Genomic DNA, 5,498 nt, shown 5'->3' with positions numbered 1-5,498 from the left:
AGGTGAAAACTAAGCACAAGTTTTCAATTCAAATTTGGCAACCAAATTTGGCAAATTGATCACACTCAAATGAAAAAAGAAAAATTCCCCCCAAAAGTGCTAATTATATAAAGGTCATAAATGACTTAGAAGCTGGAATTATTTTCAAATGTAACTTTGAGGGACTTACTTAAGGGGGATTTTAATGGGGAAGGAATCTTGATGTTAAAGATTAAAGGCATGCACCATTATATGTTGCGTTGTGTAAGCAAGACAGCATATAACACATAAAATGAGAAGCTCTTCAAATGGAAGTGTGTGAAACAACATTTTATTGACTGACTTGCTAACAAATGTTTTCAAGTGGATTTGCTCAGTATTCCATTACTCCACATTATTCCTTATTTGTATTTCTTCAAATGACACTGTACCTGTATTCAATGTTCTCCTTGAAACTTGACAGAAAAGCAGGATGCTTCTGGAAGTGACAGCTGTTTCCTTCTAAAGGTCAGAGGGCTGTTCTCCTAATCTCACTTGTCCTCTCACTGTCTCCTGCTTCTTCAGCAACCTAGTCCAGGTTTTCACTTGCCATTGCCTGAGGAGCAGAGAAAACAAAATATTTTTAGTTACCTGCTGCTTCTGAAAACTGCTGGCTGCTCAACATGCTTTTGCCCTTTGAGAGATCCCTCACCTAATGTGATACTAGAGAAAGCATAATAAAGGAGGTCAAACACGTAATTCCAGGTGCCTCACATTAATTCTTCATCTGGAGAGACACACATGCAAAATCTGCAAGAAGAAGAGACTGCCGGGGGGGGAATGTCTGGCAAACTTGAAATTAGGTGGAGGTTCTTCTGGTGATATACATACCTCTTCTGGTGGCCTCATTTTATTCTAATGTAAACCATTCTTTACCATACAATCAGATTTGTAATAACTGAAATGTGCGGCTAACTTCAGCATGAAAAGGTGAGCGGTCAAACAAGACACCTCTTGTCTTTAGGAATTGAATTAATTTCTTCGCTTTGTAAGAGGGGTAGAAGTGGCAGGTAAAAATGGAAAATGCACTGTCTCCTCTTTTTAAGGAATAGCCCAGGTTGCTACTAGAAATAGAGCTGATAAGGTTTCTAAACAAAGCAAAGATCTTACGCATCCAACTTCTATTCTCAAAAAGTGGCGCATACCTGTGGGAACTTGGGGCTCACAGCTTAGTACCAACTTTTTTGTGGCAAACTGTCAGGCTTCTCAGGAGAGCTCCTTTTCCTCCTTCTCACTACACTCAAGACAGCTGTGACATTCGCTTTTAACAATCTCCAGATTCTTCAAAGACATTTCCAAACTAGATTGTAAGAATTTTCCCTCTGGCAAAAAAAAAGAACATCAGATTCAGTGAGGAACCCAAAGAACCTAGTACAAATATTAAAATGCATAAGAAATCAGGATCAAAACCAGAACGCGTTCTCATTTTTGCCAACATTTAAAAAAATAAATGAGACTTGGAAAAAGAATGAGAGGGTAGTGCAGTACCTCAGATTAATAAAGGTGAAATTTACAGACCAAAATGCTGTTACATTTGTGGACAGTCCCCACATCTAAACTGCTGCTCTTAATATGACAGAGATGCAGCGAAGAATCTGTGAACCACTAGCTTTTATATATTGTACAAAGGTTTCAGCATTCAAAGTCTTATGTCTATCTATGGATGTATACAGCTTAAAAAGTAGGCAAAAAAAAAGAAAAGGGGTTCTGTGTATATACCCTACTGCCAAATAATCATTAAAATATAGTCACTTCTCACAGCATTTGTGTCTTCAGATGTCACCACAGAGATCTTAGTGAACAAATCTGGAGAAAGGCAGAAAAGCAACATCTGTGGCAGCAAGCAAGCCAACTAAAAAAAGTGTAAGCCCATTTTCTAAATGCCAGTTGATACAATAAGAGCACTCAGATGCCCTCACATCCATCTCAGATTCCAAATGTCCTTATATCAGATTACAAATACAGAGCGGAGGCTCCCCACACATATATGGACAGAGACATATCCTCAAAGGAAAAATGAGTATCTGTGCCAGAAAAGCTTGGAACGTCTCTAGTACAATGACTTGTTCCACTGCTGTCCTACTCTTAAAAAAGACTGACAGGAAATAGTACAGCTCTTTCTGGAAAGGGTCACATGTCCTTTACTAGCAAATAGGAATATGCACACATAAAGAGACTCAGAGTAAAGAACTACAAAAGTAAACTCCCGGCCACAGCGCAGAAGTACATTAATGTAACAGTTTCTGACATACCAAAGCCATCTACTTGCCTTTTCATTCCAACATTACATGTGTGCCAAAGCTCACTTTTTTAAAAAAACAAAGGGCAATGTTTCTCTCTGAACTAAACATTCCAGAGAGGATTATACTTTTTTTTTTTAAAAAACAGAGAGAGAACAGCAACCACTGCCCCAATTCTCTCTTCCCTTTCCCCACTCCCCTTTTTCACTGGCAAATGTTTCCGTTATCTCCCCCTCTGCCCCTTGTCTGTCTTTTTCCTTTTCAAGCTATTTCCTACATGCTGTTTCTGAATCCCTTGCTGCTTTGTACACAGGGATGAATCCCTGCAACTTGCATCGTTGGTGCTGTAACACCCTACAAGGTTACTTCCACTAGCTTTACCTGAAGTGCTCAGAAGAAGGAAGTATGCAGACGTTGTTTAAAGACACATAAATTACTACGTAAGAAGACAAGGGGAGTCAGGGCAAAAGCGGAATGCAGGCACTACTGGAAAAATACCTGGATGGGGAAAGGGTTTTAAGTCATATTCCTCAATCTGATTTTGCCTTGGCACGTCCGAAACCTTTATCAGGATCTAGAGCCCAATTTTGCAAACCTTGCACAACTAACACAAGCCTTGCCTCCAGGTATTTTGTTCGCTGTTGTCCTGGAGTCAAGCACCAGGTTAACCTGCCAAGCTAGGCAGTAACAAGCAAGTCAAAACCACAGACAACTTCAAGCCACATGACCTCAACTTTACCCTCCAGGTGGCATCTGGCCACAAAAGGGGTCTAATCTGGGTACTGTCATATTGTGACAGTTAAGATGGTCCAAGCTACCATTGCATATAACACCACCACCTTCAAAAGAGTAAATGAAGAAAGAAGATCTCTCTGCAAACGTATTTTAAATCCCTGAGTGTGACTTTGGCACTGCATTGTATTTCCCTACACAATCTAAAAGTAGCAGGAGTCCTTTGTAAAGTTTGCAGAGCAAAAAGGATATGTACTATATAAGTGTACTACTATACCTCTTCTGGTGGAATAAAATATCAAATAGAAAAATCTGTCTAAACTTATTTTGAAAACTGCATGGCCAGCTTATGCAGTAGCTAGATACGTGGCAAGGTTGCAGTGTTACTCTCTAAGGAGAATACAATAAATATGCTTATATATTTTGTTCAATTCAAGCACTGCGTAGTTCCAAGTTCTACTATGAGAAGTATGGATAACTTCTCATTATCCTTCCTGTTTCAAAACACAGTATTTATCACAGATGTGTACAATACAGCGGCATAGCTTAGGCCTGTTATATAGGTCAGTATCTGCAATGCACACGAGAACATAGTTTGCCACTGCAAAGGAGAGTGGCTGCAAAATCTATTTTGGATAATCCAATTTATATTTGAGGAAATCAATGTGTGGTCATTTCTAGAACTGTGAATACAAGGCAACTGCTGCATGCTTGTATATTTGACGAGTTTTATTATACTATAACCTTATATGAATGCCTATGCAGTGTAAATGCTTTAATATAAGATATTGAATGTTTTTTTTTTTTTTTTACACATTATTTTCTAAATGATGCTATATTTTACTGCATGTTTATCCATTTTTTGTGTTGGTACAAAACGCAAGCAGGAAGACACATGATTTTAATAACTTACACAGCAGCTATTCAAATCCATTATAAAAACATGTTCTTATGTAAAGACTTTTAATTTGGCAAGAAATGTGTTTTCTTTAGACAATGGGCTTGGTTCACAGCAATACCTGTAATTTGTTTACTTATTAAAAAAAAAATCACCGATTCTGTAAATGGGGCTATTGACTCTGCTGCAAACCATTATGAAAGTATGTCTTGATACTTTTGAAAATGTAACTTACCTACATTTCCTAGGAAAACAGATGACTTGTCCTGATTGAAGTTGAAAAATAGTGCTCTAATTGAAAAAGTCCAAAACTGAGCAGCTCTTGTGTTTGGTGCTGCAGGATGACCATGTAGCAATCTTTTTTTCTTCTTTAAACAATACTTTCTCATGACCTTAATACAAGGAGTTAATGTTATCTGATTGTGAACTGGGCCCACTGTTTACAGTGTTACTATACATAACCAAAGTTCAATGTAATTAACAGAATTGAGCAGATTCATTCTTTTGGATGAAAAAAGAAAAAAGAGGCTGACTTTGGTTTTGCTGAGGTTTTGGAGAGGTGGCTTGGTACAGAGTGTTGCTGCTGTACCAGTACATTTTAAATGTAAGGAAATCGCTGGCTGAAAGACTTATGGCTAAGACAGCATTGTCAGTGGTAGTATCTTACACTGCTGGAAACTAAGTTAACCAATGATATAACACTAAATCAAGGAAGCAATGCATTAGTTTAAAGCTATGTAAATATTTATTTTAATGCTGCAGCATCATAGCTATCATTTCTCACTGCTTTGACATCCAAGGATTCCTAGTACTACACGAATGTATTCCACCTGCTTCATTTTTTAGTTTCAGTACTTTCTTTCAAAGCAAAGTAACTCCTATTTCTTTGTACTGCACTGAAATAAAAGAATCTTGTTTCAGTACATAGTACTTTTCTTATTCTTTCTGGTCTGTCTCCGTCAGTGTTTGTTTCTATGAGCACTGAATCATAGATGCTAGCCCCTAGCTCCCAGTCTTCTGTACGTACACATACCAAAGGCATACCCAGCAACACAGACAGGCTACCTGGTGCCTCCAACTAAGGCTCTGTGAAGTCTGAGCAGCACCGGCACTGAGTGACTGTGAGCATCTAGCGAAGAACTTCACAGCTATTGGAACACAGGTCTTCTGTATCCCTGTTTCAGGCTTCAGACACATTAAATCCCACTTTTAGGCACATCAGTCTTTACATCGCTCAGACAGTATCCATCCTGCATGGATGTCCCCATTTTATTCTAATAGTATCAGAGCACCTCACTTTCACATTTCTCATGTTTTTTGCAAGATAATTATTCTACTTGGTTATTATTTTAGTGCCCATTTTCACAGAAAATGAAGAATACACTTGATACCAAAAATCTGCATCTAGGAACTCAATATTCTTTTCACATATGCAGCTTCATAACAATCACATGAAGTAGAAAACAAAGTCTTAGTTCTATTTACAGACAATGAGCAACTTTAATTGCTTACTGTGCACTGTACCACAAAGTAGTACAGTAGTTTGCAAAATACACAAAATTTAAATTCAGCTGGTGTCATCTATTTTAATCTTAGATTTCCTTTCCAAA

The 5,498-nt window shown here is 38.0% G+C and overlaps 1 long non-coding RNA gene across 1 annotated transcript; it reads right to left on the bottom strand.

Moving 5' to 3' along the window:
• Positions 1-333: 333 nt before the first annotated feature.
• Positions 334-4,804, bottom strand: LOC142080696 (uncharacterized). Its single transcript, XR_012673088.1, has 3 exons — positions 1,771-4,804; positions 1,164-1,340; positions 334-574 (listed from the first exon to the last, which is right to left on the bottom strand). It is a non-coding gene; the product is annotated as an uncharacterized LOC142080696 (long non-coding RNA).
• Positions 4,805-5,498: the final 694 nt, after the last annotated feature.

This window comes from Calonectris borealis, chromosome 3, assembly GCF_964195595.1.
Source record: "Calonectris borealis chromosome 3, bCalBor7.hap1.2, whole genome shotgun sequence".
Taxonomy (NCBI): domain Eukaryota; kingdom Metazoa; phylum Chordata; class Aves; order Procellariiformes; family Procellariidae; genus Calonectris; species Calonectris borealis.
The sequence above is the reverse complement of the archived record's forward strand: the minus strand, read 5'-3'. Positions and strand labels throughout refer to the sequence as shown.